This window comes from Girardinichthys multiradiatus, chromosome 12 (assembly GCF_021462225.1).
Source record: "Girardinichthys multiradiatus isolate DD_20200921_A chromosome 12, DD_fGirMul_XY1, whole genome shotgun sequence".
Taxonomy (NCBI): Eukaryota; Metazoa; Chordata; class Actinopteri; order Cyprinodontiformes; family Goodeidae; genus Girardinichthys; species Girardinichthys multiradiatus.
This window is the reverse complement of record NC_061805.1, coordinates 26,813,657-26,836,069: the sequence shown is the minus strand read 5'-3', so window position 1 is coordinate 26,836,069 and position 22,413 is coordinate 26,813,657. Positions and strand designations below refer to the sequence as shown.

The following is a 22,413-nucleotide window of genomic DNA, read 5'->3' as shown; positions in this document are numbered from 1 at the left end:
ATTAGCTGCACATTAGTAGAACATCATACACTACATTTTGAAGGATGTTTGCTTTGATTAAACCTCAGACATTAAATTTTTTTGTGCTCCTGATTCTTGAAGTGAGACTGAACACCATGGTAAGATCCAAAGTGTCTCAGGACTTCAGAAAGAAGATAGTGGCAGCTTATAAGTCTGGTAAGGGATTTAAAGAGGACTGAGATGAATTTGTGATGGACATGGTTTGAAAGAGTATTTTCAGAACAACTGTTAACATACCCAGGGGTGGTCCTCCAAGCAAGTTTAGTCTCCAAAAAAACCTAAAATGTCATCATGGGACAGACAACAGGCTCTTGTTACTGTTGTTAGGAAAGTGCTTGGCTCTACAATCAGAATGAGACTACACAATTTAGGGTTAGGGTTAGGGTTAGGGTGAGTTTCATGAGACGTCGGCAAAGAGAATACCTTTGCTCTATTTGCTGTGTAAGACAAATCTGGAGGACAGACTAAAGTTTGCCAGAGAGAACATGGATCTGTATTGGCAGTTTGACAGATTACTATATCAAACATTAGCATTTGCCTTGAATTTATCAACTGCTGCATCCCTGGTAGTAAGTACAGTAAAATAAATATTTTCTACCTGTTCTTCCCTTCTTCTGTGGCTTATTTACGATTATTCATAAAAAGGCACTTTAACAGAACAATGTTGTCAGGGCCCTTACTTAATTAGAGAATTGCCAGGTCAACAAGATATCCTCTGACGTAGGTTGTGGAGAGGCGGGTTACACAGGGTCACAGATCCATTGTTATATGGCAAACCGGAAGCTGCTGATTAACATGGGCCCACACCTACACGGGCTCAGCAGTGATCCAGCAGCTACCTACTCAGTTGATGTATTTCATAATGCACTGCAATACTAATAACTTGATAATTATCAATAATGCTCCAGGCAAAATGGACACATTCACTGCATATTCATTTAGCTTTATCATGTACCATTTAGGGGTGACATACTGTCTGAAAGAATGAAAGTGGCAATCAACTCATCTAATCTAATCTAATACATATTTTATTTTCATGTAGAATAAATATTGGTTTAATACGGGAATATTTAATAATTTATTAAATATTATTATGATATTCAATTAATTAAATACATTAAATAATAATAATGCAATCAAAAAAGAATAAACATTACATTAATAGATTTCAATATCTAAAATATTTTCTTTAAACAAGAAACTCTATTAATATATTAAATCAAATACACATTGCTTATTAGCTAAGCAGCATAGTGTGATGAAAAGAAATGACAAAACAATAAAACTGCTGAATCCTATTGAATACGTTCTGAACACCTTTTAAGCAGTGTAATAGTTCACTGTGTACTTTCCATGAATAGCTGGGGATCCGCTCTCCATGACCACCAGGTGGCAGTGAATGAAGGCTTTGGGTTCCAGATGACTCAGCTAAAGCAGTTTTTCCTTTTTTCCTATGTTGCTAAAGCAGTTTTTCCTTTTTCCCTATGTTGCTAAAGCACCATTCATACCAAGGCTGCAACAAAAAACACAAAGTGTATGTTATTGTTTATAATGTTGGAGTGAATCATGAAAACTCCAACATGCGCAATGACACATGTCTGTTTTTTTAATCAAGCCCAGTATTTCAGTCCACCATAAACACCGAGCAGCTGCAGAGCTGTTTCCACAGTGTCAACAAACTACCCTAAAGGACTTTGCCATTTTGAAGTTTATATTATTCATTCTAAGCATAAACCCACTGCTTTCTTCGTAACAAAGTAATTTCCCCGAAACACTGGAAAAACGATTCTACATCTCTGTATGTATATTGTCCCATGAAATAAGCTGGGAATAAACGCATGTAAACAGTTTATAAAGAAAGTAAATACAGCCATGAAAGCAACCTCTGTCGGCAAGCATTGAACAAGGTAGAACTTCTTGACGAGAAGCGAATGCAGGCTGCTCTGTCAAATGGGCATTTCACTAAATCTTAAACACCTGCTATAGTACATGTAATATTGATATTTGAATTTATTTAAAATATAATATGCCTGAAACACCACCAATTACAAATTACAAAGTGTAAATTAACCTATGACACATTGTGGAACGCATTGCTGATATTTTTCCAGTCCACAGAATTTCTCATTTAGAGCTTTGCAGCTCCTCCAGAGTTAGCAGTCTTAGCTGTTTCTCTGATTATAATTATTATAGGCCTGTCCGTTTAATTGGTATGCCATGTCTTTTTAGGTTTGCGCCATACTCTTTCCAGTTTCAGATGATGGATTGGACAGTGATCTGTGAAGCTCCTTTGCTGCTCCTAATATAATCACTGGGGGGAAAACCCCATTGATTTTTTATAAATGTTTTATCTGCATACAAATAAGACAAGATGATTAAATATAAAAGGTTTTGTTTTTTTAGGTCTCAAGATGTTTTTAATTATTTGTGATATTTATCCTTGAAAAATAAGAGGTGGCTTGGTGTATAAAAAAGGGAAATTGTAAAATAAAAAAAATAAAAAACATCTAACACTCTAATTCTAAACTGCACCCATTTAGTCTCTCAGGAGATTTCTTTTATTTTTATTTTTAAGGGTACTTTAGTAACACAGAGTTCATGATGCTATTATTGTAAAAGCTGCAATGAAAGAGTAATTTTTTCCCTCTATGAATCTATTTAATAAAGGTGCTGAAGTACTTTTTAAGAGGCTATCTGAACAGATGTGGGTTAGAGATATGGACTGATTAAAATAAACAAAGGTGCCCCTTATTCCTGCCATGATGCAGAACACCTCAACTGAAACAGACACAACAAATACGAACCATGCACACAGTTTCTGGTCATCAACTCTTATGTCTACCTTATTAAGATGTTTTGCAGGCAACCCATTATTACTCACATTTTAGTCATGTTTTATCTTGTATTGCTTACTTTTTGTCCCATTTTTTTTCATATGGATCTGTGGTCATAATTAGCACCTTTGAGATCACTTTGCATTTTTTTTGGTTGGTTAAGGTCATATTATTGACCATTTATTTTCATGCTTTGCATACAACATTTTCCTTTTTTTTTTTTGACTGTGTCCGGCAAAATAGCACTCAGAATTGTTGTCTGAGTGCCAAGAAGAAGCCCAGCAGATTTACTTTCACAAGTGGAGTATTACAGCTAACGCTTCAATGCTCTGCTTGATTTATAAAAGAATTAGATTTTATATAATGAACCTTTATTAGAAATTTATTTGGGATTATTTCAGTTGTTACGGATACGGAGATGGAAACGAAAAGGAAAAAATAAGAAGCACAGAAGAGAGAGAAGTGGGGCAAAATGGAAAAAGTGAGAAAAGGAGAAAAGAATGGAGACGAGAAAGAAGGATGAAGAGATTACAAGATATATAATCACAGCAGTGTTACCAAAAAATCAAAAGTATTTATGAATGCAAGATGTATTAAGTGGTAACTGCTGCTCAATGTAGAACATTTGTGTATCTGTTAACACCTGAATCTAAACACCTGTGGGTTTGACTGAGTGCGCTTGTGTAAACAAGGTTTCTCCATAAAAATATGCAATAGCAAGTGTAAGGAGCCACAGACCTGCCCCTCTGGACCTGAGACAGACACGTAGGAGATCCGAGCCATATACATCCAGAGGCCTCCCAGAGCACAGGAACCTCAGTAGAACCACCGCCGGGACTACCGTAAACCTCCCAGAGAAGAGCAGAGGAGAGTCCCAGGGAAACCACCCAGCAGCCGCAGTGCAGAAGCCCCAGGGAGCTGCAGCGGCGAGCCAGCAGCCGTCTACGCCATAGCAGATCCAGCCGTAGACCCAGATACCCAAGACCCCAGGACACATCTCTTCCCACGCAGAGGCCCTACAGAGCCTAGGGGCCCAGGCCCTGGCAAGCAGCCACTGAGAAAGAGCCGGCTCAAACCCAAGCACCCAACCCTGGACACTGAGAACCACAAGTACACCAGCCACCGGCCAGTAGTGTGGCAGGGAGGAAATAGGCCCCACATTTGATGGGGGGCCTAAACTGATCCAGGAGAGGGAGCAGCCCAAGACGTAACCTGACACAAAAACAGGCACACACAGTCACAATCACACATTCCCACCCTCACGCTTACACATAAAAACACTCACACTGACGCACCCAACGTAAAGCCAAAAAACAATGGATGCCATACACTCACTCACACTCCCCATACATACGCTATACTCCCAGGTCCGGGTGCCAATGCCCCATAGGGGCAACCAGCACCTGGACCTAGATGGTGGTCTTCTTCCCTCCGGGGGTGGAGACAGGCTAACTGTCCCAGCACCAGCCCAGACTAGTAACGAGACTGCCCAAACCCGAGCGACCCCAGTCCCCAACAACCCCCATCCCCGTCCAGAGAGGGACATGTACAAAAGAAGGGTCTACCCGGTCCAAACGAGCTCGCCAACCAGAACCGCCACAGGATGAAACAGTCCCTACCCCCTCTAAATCCTGATCTCAACCCCATGAGTCCCCCACCCCAGTGGCAAGCACCAGGGGCTGGCGTCCCCCCCGTCTCCATTTCTTATTTTTGTTGATTGTTGGGTCAAGCCAAGTCCCATGTTGGTGGCAGCATCATGTTGTTGGGTGTGTTGCCAACTTCCCCAGCAGGAGTAGGAAAAGTAGTAAGCATTGATAAGAAGATGGATGGAGCTAAATACAAGGCAGTCTAAAAAGAAAACCTTTGAAAGGCTCCAGAATATGAGGCAGAGGTTTACCTTCTAGCACAATCAGGACCCTAAACATACAGCCAGAGCTGCAATGTAATGGTTCAGATCAAAACAATTTATACAGGGGTTCGACAATGAAACTGAAACACCTGTCATTTTAGTGTGGGAGGTTTCATGGCTAAATTGGACCAGCCTGGTAGCCAGTCTTCATTGATTGCACATTGCACCAGTAAGAGCAGAGTGTGAAGGTTCAATTAGCAGGGTAAGAGCACAGTTTTGCTCAAAATATTGAAATGCACACAACATTATGGGTGACATACCAGAGTTCAAAAGAGGACAAATTGTTGGTGCACGTCTTGCTGGCGCATCTGTGACCAAGACAGCAAGTCTTTGTGATGTATCAAGAGCCACGGTATCCAGGGTAATGTCAGCATATCACCAAGAAGGACGAACCACATCCAACAGGATTAAATGTGGACGCAAGAGGAAGTTGTCTGAAAGGGATGTTCGGGTGCTAACCCAGATTGTATCCAAAAAACATAAAACCACGGCTGCCCAAATCACAGCAGAATTAAATGTGCACCTCAACTCTCCTGTTTCCACCAGAACTGTTCGTCGGAAGCTCCACAGGGTCAATATACACGGCTGGGCTGCTATAGCCAAACCTTTGGTCACTCATGCCAATGCCAAACGTCGGTTTCAATGGTGCAAGGAGCGCAAATCTTGGGCTGTGGACAATGTGAAACATGTATTGTTCTCTGATGAGTCCACCTTTACTGTTTTCCCCACATCCGAGAGAGTTACGGTGTGGAGAAGGCCCAAAGAAGCGTACCACCCAGACTGTTGCATGCCCAGAGTGAAGCATGGGGGTGGATCAGTGATGGTTTGGGCTGCCATATGATGGCATTCCCTTGGCCCAATACTTGTGCTAGATGGGCGCGTCACTGCCAAGGACTACCGAACCATTCTTGAGGACCATGTGCATCCAATGGTTCAAACATTGTATCCTGAAGGTGGTGCCGTGTATCAGGATGACAATGTACCAATACACACAGCAGGACTGGTGAAAGATTGGTTTGATGAACATGAAAGTGAAGTTGAACATCTCCCATGGCCTGCACAGTCACCAGATCTAAATATTATTGAGCCACTTTGGGGTGTTTTGGAGGAGCGAGTCAGGAAACGTTTTCCTCCACCAGTATCACGTAGTGACCTGGTCTCTATCCTGCAAACGTCTAACTACACTAAACAGCAGATGAAAGCCTTCAAAAGTCTGGAGGCATAAAACTTTTTTGTCAGCTGGTGGGTCCTGAACCTCGGCACCAAACGGCTCCGTGATAATTATCGTTTGGTCTTTGCCAAGGTGAGTGTTAGTTCATATGTTCATATATTAGTGGAGATGTTAGCGGTTAGCAGTAGTGGCTAAAACAAACATACAACGCCTCTCTACGGCTACATTAGCTTAACAATCATTACTACATAAATAGGCATTTCACGACAAACTAATGGTAAACAGAACCACAAAAAAAGAAGTTGGACTGCTACTTACCGCTGACGAAGTGGTCGCTACACTCGCATTAGCACACTCTGCTCCTCCCGACCGCAGATGTAGATTTGTAATCCACTTTTTACGTTGTTTTTCGGTTAGTTTTTTTTACATCTTTCACCTTTATGAATGACAACCTTTGGCACTCGATAATAATGCTTTTCCTTTTCTCTGCTGGAGCAATTGGAGCAGCCGTAAACGGCACAAAACATGTGCGTGTTTACAGATGGCAAATCGTCGGCTACTTCACTTCCTGCCCTCCATCTGCATTCCGCGCTCTCGCGGCATAGCTATGTGACGTCACGTAAAAGCTAGCTATGGGCCAATCTCTACCACCCAGGACTCTGCTGAGAGACTAGCCGGAGAGGAACAGCGCTAATGTCTCTTTGCTAGCAAAAAAACATAAACTCTTCAAACTGGATCCAAGGGTGTCATACGATCATCGATCATATGCGCTAAGTTAAGTACTGATGAATTACTGTTGAAAGAATCTGGTATTCATTCATAAAAAGGGGTAAATTAATGTCTAAGCATTGCTTACTTTCTCTCTGAGGCCTGCAGAAGCAAATTGTCCCAGAGAAGACCCCAGTAGAGACGCTGTCTCTACAAGCCGGGTGAAGCGGTTTTCCCTGCCTGAGAGAAGGACAACAGGAGCCGCATCACCATGGTTACGGTAACGTGCAGCTTGGCCGAAAGAACAGCCGCCACTCCACACAGCTAAGGAGGTTAGCTGTAGCTAACCGTTTAAAGACTGTGGATGTTTCTTCAAACTTCGCCGCCTTGGACAACGTTCCTCACCACAGTTCATGAGGTTAAGTGTTTGGGCAGAAAAATTGAGAAGTGATTTAGATTGAAACGATCTAAACGTTTTTCATTTTATGAAGTTTGGTTTTGTTTGTGTTGAACTCAGCTATCTTGGTGCTAGCAGACTTGTCTGCAGCACACGTGTTCAGTTTTGTGTTCTTTGTGTGTTTTTAAAGTTAAGACAAACTTTACTTGAAGGGTGATTTTAAACAGAAGATTGATCATAACGTGTCGTCCGTGCTTATGCATTTTAACACTTTTATTGACGGTATTTTTAAAGGTGTGTGTTTGATTCTGGTGCTAAGCTATCAACCTCCTTTGTTAGCTTCAACTACTAACAGGTAAGGACACGTGCTTGCTGCCAAATAATATTTACTCAGAAAGGTTTAGTTTTCAATCCAGTAAATAATGTGTCCCTAACATCATTTTACTAAATTTGATATGTTGGGACCCACAGCCATGGATTTCAACATTAAACTCCGCTACATACTTTTCTGGAACTTTCAAAATAAATTGCATTTAACAGGCTTTCAGCACAACTTCAGAAGGGGGAAGGGGGTTAACAGAGGACTTCCCATGATGCCACTGCCTGCATAAAACCCCCCACCTTCCCACAAGTCTTTCTCTTCCACACCGATGACCATCGGGATAGGAGGGGAACAAAGCGAGCTGATGTCTCTTTGCTGGCAAACAGACATAAACTCTTCAACTGGATCCAAGGATGTCATACGATCATCGATCATATGCAAAGTTAAGTACGAATGAAATATTGTCTGTGTATCTGGTATTTTCATTCATGAACGGGGGTAATTAAGGTACAAGCATTGCTTGACTGTCTCTCCGAGCCCCCTCAGACAGTGTTTGAGAGAAGCCCCTGCAAAGACGTGGTCTCCCAGTCTGGAAGGAAGACAGCAGAGACCGCAGCGGACAGAACGGGCCGCCCAGCTACAGCTCCGGAGCTAACCATTTTGTTCACAGAACGAACGCACCTTCTGATCGTGAGAAGTTGAGGAGGTTAGCGGGAAGCTAACCCTTTGTTCACTGTGGATACCTTCTTCAAACTTCATCGTCACTTGGACAACATTCCTCACCACGGTTCATGAGGTTAGGTGTTTTGGGCAGAGACAGATTAACAGTTAGGATGAAATGATCTAAACATTTTTCATTTTATGAAATTTGGTTTTGTGAAACTCGGCTATCTTAGTGCTAGCAGGCTATCTGCAGCACACGTGCCCTGTTTGTGTTCTGTGTTTGTGTGTTTTAAAGTTAAGCCAAGAAGATTGATCATAATGCGCCGTCAGCACTTATGAATTTTAGCCCTTTTATTAATCCTGGTATTTTAAAAGTATGTGTTGATTCTGGTGCTAAGCTATCCGCTTCTTTGTTAGCTTAACTGCTAACCGGTAAGAACACGTGCTTGCTACTAAAGAGTATTCAACAGAAAGGTTGTTGGCTTTCAAGATAGTGAATAATAGTTCCCAAACATCATTTACTAGATTTGACAACTAAATAAACACCATTAAGCCCCATTTCTCCAGGAAGATTTGGCTCTTTCCAAAATATTTCCTTAATATTTCTTCAAATATTATTTCAATAAATAAAAGCAGTTAATTAGACGCCGTTGAGAAATGGTCATCCAGAAGGTTGGTTTTATTCAGCAGATCATTATTTAAAACGTTATTTTATGAAAATATTTTATCTGATCTTGCATGGTGAAGGGTTGTCTAAAGATTTGCTGATTATTGCCTAAGTTAGTTCCAAGACTAACTTAACTTCACTTCCAGATTCTTCAAGATAATCATTGGTTATCAAACATAAATAACATTGCATGGTAATGTTGCATCCCTCCTTTGGTCATAATTTTCAACCAACTTTAATCAACTTGTTTATATTGTACATAGCCAATTAGTCTTTGTTATTCATTAATTCTGCTTGGTAGTTAGTTGGATTGTTTTACCATATTTAAAGAGTTTGTTGATTGAAATATGTTTGACTTTTTGTTGACTTATTTTTGTTAATAAATTCTTGTATTTTAAGAAATTGTGTGAATTCATTCCATGTGTGCAGAGTTTTGCTGTTCAATAATGTCAGAGCTCGTCTCACACCTTTCTATTTTGTCCTATCATCGCCTTACTGGGCTGGTATTCACAGGACAACCCTTAACAGACCAAAATATTATTTGATAAAATATTAATATTAAATAACATTCTCAGATTCATAATCCCAACAATAGATACAAATTCTGATCTGATGATGAAAAAAATTGTTGTAACATGTCCCAAAAGACTTGCAGGTGTCATTATTGTAAAAGATGTGGTTCAACAAACTATTGACTCAGTGTGATATGAGTCAGCCTTCCCTAACATTTAAAAGTAGCAGGAAAAAATGGTGTACCCTAAAGGCCTGTATATGCCCAGCAAGCATGGTTAAAACTGTTATTTCAATCAAGTTGGCAAGAACAAGGGCAAAGTTTGTTCTGGGCAGGACATTTCATACTTCACAAGAACTCAATACAGAACTCCTGAGAAATCCTCATTGCTTCTTCCCACTGCAGCAGATCAACTTCATATTTCTTGGACACCACACAAGAAAGATTTCTGCCTGGAATATTTGTCAAGCACAAGCTGCAAGAACTCCAAAACCAGAGGTGAAGGAACATATGTCTTATTGTTCTTGCAGCTTTGGAGGAAATGACAACTGTTCTGTTCTTTTTAAGTATGAATCAACTTTACTTAACCAACCATTTTGGTCCATTCCTAAACAGGGCATTTTCTTCACTAGAAGAAAAGCTTTGGATACAAATATGGGTTTATGGAAAACCAAAAAAACTCTGAAAAGAGGTAAACCATTGCCTGATTATGGTTACTGCTCTTGCCCTTAAATGTTCTATTTTTTCTCGTTTTTACCAATAGCTGTAAACTGCTGAGAAGTTGACATTTGGTGAATTTATTTCCTGCTAAATGCACCAACCCCTACGGTCGAAAAGGTCCAGAGGTTTATCTTGATTAAATCAGCTTTTAAAGCACCTATTTAATTCGTTTTAATTCAGACATTGTGAGCTGATACACGATTGTCTCAGGTCTGTGGGGCATCTGTTGTGTCACCTCAGCTGATGGTGAGGTTAGGGAGTTTGAAGCATGCATCAACCACAAGTGTGGGAATTAGCAGGGCTCCTTCTGTACCCGGCCCCATACTGAGCTCTGAAGCCTGGCACAGCAGACTCAAAATTTCACCAGCTGCCTTCATGTAACGTGTGTAAAATATGTGTGTATGAATGACCGAAGTTTTTGAAATTCAGCTTAGTGTATTTAATTTATATACAGTATGTAAGGCCAGATCAAAACAAATGAAACTTCCATTTTATAACTGTAAATGATTATAAGCCTGTGTACTTAAGGATTTTGCACCATTTTGTTTCTATTAGTAGTTAATTATACTTTGATGAGTTATTGAGATAAAACATATAACTGGATTGTATGTTTTTTTCAGAGAAGTTCACATTAAACTAATTAAATTTCCACCTTTTGTGACAGTTGACTCCTAGATTATGACCCCTGATCAATTCAAAATGCCCTTGAGCCATCTTCAGGTGGATATTACTAATTGGAGTTACATGACTCTATTTTCTTACAGTAGTTTATGAGTAGATTAGCTAATAGAAAATACCAGATATGAATTGAAACTCCTGTCAAACCACAAAAAATTCATTTATGTAAAGACCAAAACTACAAAAGTTCGAAATGGTTTTGGGGTGAAAATACATATGGGCTTGTACGAACACACCTACAGCAATTTTAGTGGACCATATGCCTAACTTGGGAGGGAAAAGCTATCTTTTAACAGAAAGAGCTTCTAGAAAAACAGACTCAAGTTGGATACTCGTAAAGGTGCAAAGTTAGAAAAGGACAGAGAGAAAAAGAGAAGTCAAGTAACAAGCTCCAAGGTGGTTAGTCAGGCATATGACAGCAAATCCTACGTGTCACTAAACATGTCTGTAGATAGCTCGGATTTTAATTGATCTAGACACAGCAGTTGAAAAAAACATTTGTCCCCTATAAATTTCCTAAACGTTAATACACAAGTAAATACACAAAGCCCAGAACGATATCTAAAGCACTGTGGACCTCTACAAAAAATGACTTCCATGACAGAGTTCCAAGGAAAAAAACACTGCTGACTGAAAAGAATAGAAAGGCCTGTCTCACATTTCCCTAAATATTTTGACAATCCCCAAGACTTAAACATTTTCTGTGGATTGATGGGACAAAAATAGAACTTTTTGTCCCATCAATCCACAGAAGTGTGTGTCCTATTTAATCTGGGATGAAACTAACCCAGAAATTCAAAAAAGAACATTACGCACACAGTTAAACATGGTGGTGGTAGTTTTATAGTCATGGGTTGCTTTTTGGCTTCAGGACCTGGACAGCTTTCCGTAATTTATGAGATATTAAGTGTGTTTAGGTCAAAGTCTGGTCAAATGTAACTGTGATTAAGATGCTGTGGTGTGGCCTTAAACTGGCCTTTAATGTTTAAAAACCCTCCAGTGTGGCTGAATTACAACAATTCAGCAAAGTAGAGTGGGCCCAGACTCCACAGCAATGTAAAAGACTTACTGCCAGTTATTGCAATGATGATGGCAGCTGTTGCTGACAAGAGGACAACCAGTTATCAGGTTTTAGAGGCACCTATTTATTTCACATAGGGTCAGGTTAGTTTGAATAGTTTACTCCAGATGAAGAAATTACCATTTGAAAACAGCTTTTTAAAAATTTTTTACACAGGTTATCTTTGTCTGAAATTAAACTTGATTGATGAACTGAAATTTTAAGTTTGACAAAAAACATAAACAGAAGAAAGTCGAAGGGGGCCAAAAATGTTTTCATGGCACTGTAGAACACAGCTCAAGATGAGGCTCAGTCTACACTTCATGAGAAGAAAATCCTTCTAACTCTAAGATTTATCAGCTTAAAGTTTATGTAAAAGGCTGTTGATGTTGCTTAAATACTGAAAAACCTGGCACTTCTGCCTGTGCTCTGATTCCTTTTTGTAAATATTTGCAGCTCTACACGCAGGAGAAACAGTGAGTGGGCAAAGCAGTTTCCTTTCTTTCTGCACTCAGATGTAGTATCTATATGTGTAGGTGTTTGTATTTATAATCATCCCCTGCGTCACTCTGCGTGCTCACGTTTCACGTAGATTACTTCTCTGAATGAGTCGGTTCTTTAAACAGCAGGTGTGGAAATGCCCATATTTGTGAAGATGACGCAACATGTAAGTGGTTAGAAAATGCAACATGAGACTTTCTGTCCCTTTTAAAACAATTTAATAATTTATTAGTCCAGCACAAGCAAAGATTAAAAGATTTACTCAGATTCCCAAAAGCAAACGAAAAAGAGGTGTTTGTGCCCCTAGCAACAGATCAAATGCTTCTTTTCACTTCTCAAGGCTCCCTTTGAATGTATTCATTCAGATGCATCTGCTTACAGGAATGACAGTTCAGAGAGGCACTTATCATGGCAGAAATGCTGAATGTCTTTAGCAGTTTAGCCAGGATGCTGGGCTCCAAAAGCATTTTTGATTCGAATCCTGTGAAGAATATGTAAAGTGATGAGCAATGCACCAAATGTGAAGGAAAGAGGAAACAGCTGTGTTGTCATGGATAAGAGGCTCCTCATGACGAGACACGTGGGTGATCCTGTCTCCATGGGAACCTAAGATTCTGCCACAAGAACAGTTTGTGAAGCGAAGAGGAACAGAGGAAGGAGAGGGTGAAAACTTAGGAAATTTTCAGTTTTTTTTTTTTGTTCTTTGGAGTGTAAATGAATTCATGTTTCACATACACACCTCCCATTCTCACAGTTGCTAAAACACAAATGGGAGCTATCAGCCTGAGCCACCTACACACCGGCTACTATAGCTATTAACAAAAGGAGATAGACTGTGTTACAATGGCTGTGTCTTGGAAAAAATTAGACAGTTGTGGCACACTTAAGGAGAGTGGCTGTTTCCTGATTGAGAAGACAAGTGAAGAAGAAGGAACTATTACCTTTAATGGGAGAATTAGTCACTAGATGCTGACCTCTTTAACTTGTACACCTATAATAACCTCAAACAGAAATAAAAGCCACATCCTATAAAGATAAATACCAATAAATTCATGAAGTTTTTTGAGGTCAGATGTTGCAGGTTAAAAAAAATACTTTCCAGTACTTATGTAATTACAACTGTGGTGTTACACCACAATTTCCAATGTATTTTTTTAAATTATATTTTGTTCAACAAACCTACCATAGTTAAAAAAAGTCCAACTGAAAATCTGAAAATCGTGGCACACATTTGCATTCATCCCCATTCATTTGGAGACACCTCAATCAAAAAAAATGCAGCTAGTTGCCTTGTAGACCAGATTAATTGAATCTCAGTATAAATGCAACTGTTCTGTGAAAGCTTGAGTTTTGTTAGAGAACATTAGTGGAAAAAACAGCTTCACGAAGACCAGCTGTAAACCTACCAAGACATGAAGATCCACAGCTTAGATGTTAGAATCTGTCAACAGGAAAACTATTGATGGTGCAATCCGCAAATCTGGCCTTCATGGAAGAGTTATAATAAGGATGCAATAAGATGTCAGGTTTGTCACTAGGCATGTAGGGACACCGGAAATATGTAGAAGAATTCGTGCTGGTCAGGTAAGACCAAAATTGAACTTTTTGGCCTCTGTTCAATTACAAGTAACTGTGGAGAAAAAACGTGTATCACCTTAAACACATTCAATTCAATTCAATTCAAAGATACTTTATTGATCCCCGAGGGGAAATTAGAATTCTAGTACAACCCATTCAAACATACATCATGACACAAGACAAGGGGGGACGGGTCACAGAGGCTTTGCTGCCAACTCACAGGCGCTGCCCTTGCTAGATGAGAAAAGAGGCCACATTAGGTAAGTAGAGGGAAAAAAATCATATTTTACACTTTTTCCTTAGCTGGATACAGTTTGAGATTGTAAAAAATCTCAGCACAAAGAAGCAACAAGTTTACAAAACAACATTATGCCGGGAACGGTGAAGGTGGTGTGAGGTGTGCATATGTTTATCTTGAGCATGTGTGTGTGTGCGCAAGTAAGTCCATGAAGCACTGTCACAGAGGCCATTGTCCTTGATGGTACGTTGGAATGTTCATCAAACAGCCACAAAGTTCTGAGCAGGTCCACAGATGTCCTCAGGGAAGGGAGGGGGCAGAAGGAGCAGAGCGTCATGTTTAGATAACTTCCAGGAGAAGTTGAAGATAGCCAGCCATCAAGGCCGTGCAGGAGAGCCAGATTCAGAAAAACAATAATTATTTGGGTTAGGCTAACTCTTAATTTTCCGTCAGCCTTGAGAGTCTCGCTGGTGCTTCTCAAAGGCGAATCCAAACAGCCAAATTCTGGGTCTTTTGCCAGATCCGAGCGAACAACCTTCTTCAAGATTTATCCCATTTCACCCCCGAGTCCAGGAACCGCAACCTACCTGCGATCCTAAGGATCACATCCAGTCTGCGATTCAGCTCACGTAACATCTCAGTCTGAGTGCTGATCGCCTTGAAGATCCCATCATACATGCCAGGCAGCTTCACAATTGCTAGAACAGCTGCTGACATTCTCCGAATTTCTCGATATGCCAGGTAACCGCTGACTCCAAAAAGCAGAAATCCTGATATCAAACATCTAATTATATACATATCTTCCACATCCTCGACGGACATTATTGACAAACACACAATCCTCCATTTCTGCCAGGAGTCCATTGTGTATCCAGAGAAAAACGTCCAGTCCGGACAAGTTGGGCTCTTCTTCACCCTGTCTTCTCGTCGAGAAAATTTGATCAATTGCATTGAGAGACCAGCTGACCAAATCCATAACTCAGAATTTGGAAGATATGCAAAAAGAGGCTCCAAAAAGAAGACAAGACACAGAGCTGAAGCAGGGCAGATATGGGAGGGGTGCGGGAGACAGAGAAAAAGCGTCCTCCTCCACCGAGAGCAGAAAGATTGTTAAGTATGGTTGTGGCAGCATCATGCTGTGGGGTGGATTCTGGTAAGCAGGGACAAAGAATCTGGTCAGAATTGGTGAGATGATAAATGGAGCTTTATACAGGGCCATCCTGGAAGAAAATCTGTTATGCTGGCTTTACCCTGTGCGATTATCAGCTGTGTTAGCCAAAATCATTTCCAGTGAAAGTGAGCTATAATCTGTGGTTATTAACTGTGACAGAGGCACCAACTGCTTATTCAGCGCTCCCACAAACAAAGACGACCTATGACACATATCAACCTAGGTCAGGAATTTACTGGAAAAATCATGCATTGTGAACATCCTGTGAAGGTTCTGCTGCTGGAAGAAATATTATCTTACCATCCGAGGTGGCAATATGGAGCCTAATCAGGGCTTAGCTTGAAACTGAATGCTCCATATTTTTACTGCTGTCATTATACGGTATAAGTGCAGTTCGTTGAATCAAATTATTCCCATTTGTTCCCAAACTCAAGAATTGTATTCAGTTGGTTTTTACGTTTATCCTGTTGATTCTTTTAACTTGGTCTGATATCCAATGATAACTGAATTGGTTGCTTGTGTGACCTTTGCTCAAAGTAAGAGAAACTCTAGGAGGTCTGTTTTGGTGTAATTACATTTTGAGGTGCCAGTGCAGAAACTTCAATAAAGTGGCAGTACTGTTGTACTGTCAGTTTCTCACTGATCTGATGCTAATTGGGTGGTCAACTTAAGAAAGTCAAGACTGTTGCTTTGGTAAGAGCTTAAGAAGTTTGCAGTTAAACTACAACCAATTTAGTGTGTCAGCCTGTGTCTGTGGCAGTGGTTGGGGCTGGGGGTTTGGGGGGCATGATTCTGCTGGAGCAACAAGTTGTGCAGTTTCTCATCTTTAATGGTGCTGTGTGAAAGGGGTTACTGTCATGTCAAACTCACAGTGTGACATGTTCAAGTCCTGAAAGATATTTGAAGTTGCAAAGTGTTTGGCGGGCTTTAGATGCTGCAAAATAATTGAGACTGGAATGGAGGTTCAACTTTCAGTAGGGAAAGAAAAATAAAAAGTTCAGCCAGAGCTATAATGAGACTGATTTAGATCAAACTATATTTTTGTGTTAGAGCTGCCCACTAAAAAGGCAACACCTGAAGCCAATTGAAAATCTTTGGCAATACTTGAGAACTGTACTTTGCATCTGTGAACAGCAGTTAATCCAGTCTGACAGAGATGAAGCTATTTTGGACAGAGGAATGGGTACAGATTTCAATCTCTGTATGTGCAAAGCTTGTAGACATACGTCAAAAGATCCACAGTGGTATTAACAGATCAAATGAATTCTAAAAAGTGTTGACTCAGTAATTGAGTTCATGTATAAAATAAATTCTTTCCACTAAACAATTATACACAACTTTGTGTCTATAGCATAAAATTCCCACTAAATCCGTTGAAATTTGTGGTTGTATTGTGACGCAATGTGAAAGAGTACAAGGAGTCAAGGAGAACAATTTTTAAAAGTAACTCCATTGCCTTGCAAAGTGTTCATATCATGCAAAATCCCCTTTTTAGCCCTTAAATAAATTATGTACTTGGAGTCTGTAGGAGTGCAGAAAAGTTGAATTTTGTTTCTAAATTATCTCTAAATATCTTTATATTCTGTTTGGGTCATATTTTTCAGTCTGTTCAATTTTCTCGCCAGTAAGCTGCAAACAAGGCGAAAATAAAAAAACAAACTTTATTTTAGACATGAATTTAATGTATGTTAGTATGATGTCCTGGCCATTGTTTTGATACCAGTAGCATCATACCCTCTGCCCCTGATCTGGGTCAGACTCTGGCTCGAACATGTAGGGCTGGATGGAAAAGTCTTCCGTTGACATCTTTTAATCAATTTGGGAATAGAAGGTCTCTGTGTCACTGGATTATTATATCTCTGTTGTCAAACTACAAAAATGTCCGAAAAGGGTGGATTGGAACACTCTTTGACGTGCCTCATTAGCATGTAAAGAGACGCTAAGCCAACAAAGGGGACATTTATTCAATTTCTTGTGGAGATAAACCTACTGAAAATTACCCGTCTCATAGTTAACCATTCTAAAGTTCACCATCTTAGGGCATCATTTTATTGATCTGTTTTGCTTTGCCTCCAACAGGATTAGGGCTATCCTTTAAATAATATTATAAAATTTACTATGAACCGAATTTTGTGCTAAGCATTGAGACCTAGTTATGGCATTGCCTGCAGGTTCAAGTTTATATGTACAGTCAGTATTATCATGGTTGAATCAAGAAATACTATTTAAATTTAAAATACTTTTTTTTCTGATCATAAATATCAATCTCTTAAACTGGCAGAAGTTTAATTACAAAGACATAAATTGTGCTGCTTGATAAACTTGACAGTTGGATCAATTTCACTCTTATTTCAGTTGAAATCTTAAAAAGTTACCCATCTTATCTTCCCAGTGACCTGCAGGGAGGGGGCTTTGCGTCATCGTCCTTTTTTCCCCTTTAGGTAGGAGGCCTCATATGCAAAGACAGCCCAGCGGTCTCCACAGATGTCTGTCTGGAAACAAAAGCTATCTGTGAATAGTGATAAGCAGACAAAAATGCTCTCAGAAATTATTTCTTTACTTTAAATATGAATGTTTCGGTCAAATAAGGTTGAACATGCAGTGCATCAGGTTTTGTTTTTCATTTCGCCAAGATCTGTGTGTAAAAATGAAACTAATGCACATATCTGATCCGTAAATGAAAATAAATTTTTAGATGTATTTGTCAGAGATTGTGATAGAGTTTCACATTTTGTGCAACAACAAAAACAACAAATATTCCAAAGACATTGTGCGTACTCTATGGTATCTAAATTCTAAAACTTCTATGACTACAAAAACAGAGTGTATCAAAAATCTTACCCTGTAGTGTAATTCAGATTTTTTTCAAGTGGCTATTTACTGATAACACTCTTTGAAGATATAAATAGTGTTTTAATTGTGTCGGCATCCCCTGAGTATTTCAGTTCTGCATTAATCACACCTCTATATTTTCACGCGTTATTAAAAGATTGTAGGTGGATGGACTGGAAAAGGAAAATAGCTAATGGAACTCTCTGGTGGGGTAGCATTCAATGTTACATTACGTAATCGCTCACTTTTCCTATCTGCATAACTGGCATGTTACTTGGCGTAAATGTTTCTATTGTCTTAAATTACTCAGTGCTTCCATCTTTCCCTCTAACTTCGAAGAAATAAAGAGGTACACAGTTCCAAAAGTATTATTACTGCTTGAACTTTGCCACTTCACAATCACAAACTTCAGCATACTTTATGGAGATTTTATATGCTAGACCAACATAAAGCAGGGGAAATTATGTTTTTGTTAAATCAAAAGTGAAACATGGGGCATGCTTTAGTATTTAACCTAAGTCAGTATTTTGTAGAGTAATTTTTAGCTACGGAGCTTTTTGGCTAAGTCTCCAAAAGCTTTGTGCATCTAGAGAGAAAAAATGTTGGCCATTCCTTTTAGCAAATTAGCTTCAGCTCAGTCAGATTGGATGGAGAGCCTGTGTAAACATCAATTTTCAAGTCTTGACAGATTCTCAATGGGATTGGACAGCTGGACTTTAAGTGGGCCATTCTACCACATGAATATGGCTTGATCTAAACCATTCCATTGTAGCTACGGCTTTCGTTTAGGGTCGCTGTCCTGCAACAATTTTGGGCGAGGTGCTCTAAGAGTTAAAATGTTTTCGGCAAACAGCATTTTGCATTAAAGTGAAAATGCTAATTTCTGCTCTCGTCTGACCAGTACACCTTCTTTCACATGTTTGGTGTGTCCTTTACATGGCTTGTGACAAACTACTAACAGGTCTTTCTTTTGACCATCCTTTAGCAATGGCTTTCTTCTTGCCAATCTGCAATAAAATGCATATTGGAAAGAATCTGCTGACCGATTCTTTCACCTGGGCCGTGGATTTCTCCTCCAGAGTTACCACTGGTCTCTTGGCTGCTTTTTTGACTTATGTTGTTGCCCAGCCAGTTAGTTTAGGTGGATAGTCATATCTTGGTAGGTTTACAGTTGTCCCATATTCTTCATTTTCATATGATGGATTAAGCAGTGCTCTGTGAACTGTTCACAGCTAGGGATTTTGTTTTATGACTTAAGTCTGTATTAAACTTCTCTGACCTGTCCTTGTTCTTCATGATGCTGTTTGCTCACAGATTTTCTCTAAAATCTCTGAGGCCTTCACAGAAAAGCTGTTTTATAAGCGTAAATACACACAAGTGGACTCTATGTACTGATTAGCTGCCTTCTGAAGGCAAGTGGTTGCGCTGGATATTGGAGTAAAGGGTTTGAATTAACATGTACATCATTTTTCTGAAATTTTATTTTCCAAAATTAAAAGAAAAAGTGAAAATCATGTGCCATTATCCTTCCGCTTCACTATTATGCTGTTCTTTTTTGTTGATCTATGACAAAATAATTCCAGTCGAACTTTGAACTTTGTAGTTGTAGCATGATAAAATGTTAAAAAGTATGAAGGGGTATTAATATTACTGGAAGTCACTGTAATTTTAGCTTTCACTTTTCTCAGACCATGTTCATGCCAATTCTCACAGATAGGTTTCCATTCAGTAAAAAGGAGATGGATAGGAAAGGCACATCCAAAGCAGGCAGACTGCTAAATTGCAAGGAGACTAAATATAGCGCCTGTAAAGGATCCTGACAACAAAGCCACAGCTGTAAACTTACATCCTCGATGCTATTCTGATCAGGTTTGCAACGTGAGAATGCTCATGACAGAAGTCACTTTGGCAGCAAGCCCAAATCCGCAGTGACACAAAGTTGTAGGAAAAGGAAACTAGGAAAAATCATGATTTGTTTTTTAATCTTAGGCATTAGTTTTGTTTGGTTAGCATAATCTCATTATAATATACAGAAATCTGACATTTTGACATGTGAAAACAGATTCAAAAGCGAAGCAGAAATCATGCATATTTATCTTATTTTTAAATCCTCAACATATTTAAATAATTTACTCCCACAATGCATGTTGTCAAGAAATTACATCTTATTTTTATATTTCCCACAAATGTTTGAGCATTTATGAAAAACTGTCTTCAGGCAGGTTATTCTGTTGCCTTTCTTCAATGGAAACTAACAAACCTGACTCCTCACTAGGCCAAAGCAGGGAAGGTGTTCTCATAGTTGCTTAGAAATAGCAGGGGGGACGTGCTCAACTCACCTCTCTACCTTCTGATTCACAAGCACCTCGCCCCACTGACCTGGGTGGTGGCTGACTTTCACAGCATTGTTCCAAGCCTTCCATACTCCGCCATTTTGTTTCCTGTGCAGAACAGGAAGTCCTGCCTGCAGCTGTTCCCAGCACTGTGAAGTAAAGCGCTTTTGCAAGCAGCAACATTTACAAACACACACACACACACACACACACACACACACACACACACACACACACACACACACACACACACACATACATGCACTTTGTATTTTAACAGTAAAGTGAGGAAATATTTGGAAAGTGAGAACATTTTCCTAGTCTTCAATTCTTAAATGCCGTTCCTGGGCTAGGGGTTAGTTTTAGGACTAAAGTGTGAATTGAGTTTAGTTTAGGGTTATGGTGCACTGGTAATGGTTTGGGATAGGGGTAGAATCAGGGTTAGGCCATAGAATTGAATGAAAATGAATGGAAGTCAATGAAAAGTCCTGATAAAAATGGTTCTCACTCAGCAGCAAGTGCAAGAACACACACACACAGTTAAATACACACACAAAACAGAAAAAACAACATGCATCCTCTTCCTTTGTGCTTCCCCGCAGCCTGAGTCCAGGATGTCCCTCACTGATGTGAAGATGACCCCCAAGAAAGATGGGAAGAGGCCAAGCGCATGTATACTTTCCTTTTCAAGACAAAGCCCGTTTTGCGTCAGCTGTATGTGTCCAAAAGGACATACTTTCAACAAATTCCAACATCCTAAGCAGGAACAGAAAACAGATGTTTTGCTGTTTAGATTCAAGAACCTGTAAATATTTTCACAAATGCTAACGAAAGTGGAAGGCGATTACTGGAAATAGCAAATATATTTTATCGCTTTTAAATTTGTCCTTGATTGCAATTAAAAAGAATCTTGGAATGGATACTAGCTTTATTTTGGCTTCAGAAGTTACATTATACTGTAAATAACACACAAGGTCATATTTGACATTGTTATGGTTGCTCAGCAGGAATTTGGGGGACTTTAAGGATAAATCCTGAAAGCATCTTGTGATGACGAGGTTAATGAAATCAGGTCTTGCACATTTCTTGCACATATCTTTCAGGAATAGTCTCAGTAAAAGTGAGCATAGAGGCAAAGTGTTTCCATTATCACAAAAAATGTACATAACCTAAAAACAATAATTGTACGCTGGAGCTCACTGGAACAATTTGGCCTTCAGCTTTTATGACTGAATGCCACATTAATAATAGCTGTGGTTCTCACTTAGCCCATTTTACGTCCTCATCGCCAGTGACTGAACACGTCTGTTAACGGGTGGAAGGCAGGAAAATACCCTAGACATCTTGTTAATGCATCAGGTTGAATTAAACTCCTTCTCATTAACCTTTAGGCAATTTAGACACCAATCTATTTGATATTATGTGGGGGAGGAGAATAAAAGATATGGAGTTTAGCCATGAACACTTGGTGACTCTTGAGACTTTTTAGTTCTTAGAATTCTTATCTGGCTCCATTAAAGTTCGTTTAATAATTATTCGATGTAGGACCTGTTTGATCAGTCATTACATAAGAAACAAGCTGTAAAAAACATTAAAAAAAACATTTTTCCCTGTTTACAGTGTGACATAAACTGATCTTTTCTTTCTGGGATGAAAGAACTTCACATTAAGCTTGTTAGGCTCCTGTTACCCTATTTTCTGCCCACATCAAAAAAACTGGCAAAATGTAGTCAGTCAAATTAAATATAACCCATCACGACAGCAATAGAAAGCTCTGTCCTCTCAGATTATAAATAATTAAATGACAACAAAGACGCTGTTATCGGGGAACATCATCTTTCGTGACATTTTTCAAAGTACCCGGCCACCTTCTCAGTATTAAAAGGAACTTATTCTTTACAATGATTCTTGAAGTGGTTCAGTTCCTTCTGTGCTTTACAAAAAATTCAAAAACTTAACCCTTTCTTATTTCTTTTCTTTCGATAACTGAATCACACATAAATCTGCCTAACAGAAAAAACAACAAGGAAATAAACAATAAGTGGTTTATTCCAAGATATAAGTACAGAACTGTCTCCTTAAGTTATAACTGTTTTAAT

At 39.4% G+C, this 22,413-nt stretch overlaps 1 protein-coding gene across 2 annotated transcripts in view; it reads right to left on the bottom strand.

The window, feature by feature from the left end:
* Positions 1-17,545, bottom strand: part of mier3b (mesoderm induction early response 1, family member 3 b) — a 31,559-nt gene extending 14,014 nt beyond the window's left edge. The window contains exon 1 of one of the 2 annotated variants that reach the window (XM_047381364.1): positions 17,525-17,545. The gene's annotated coding sequence lies outside the window, so the exon portion shown is untranslated. Of the gene's footprint in view, positions 1-6,253; positions 6,371-17,524 lie in introns of those variants that run through there. The other variant, XM_047381363.1, reaches the window with a different exon arrangement.
* Between the last annotated feature and the right edge of the window lie 4,868 nt (positions 17,546-22,413).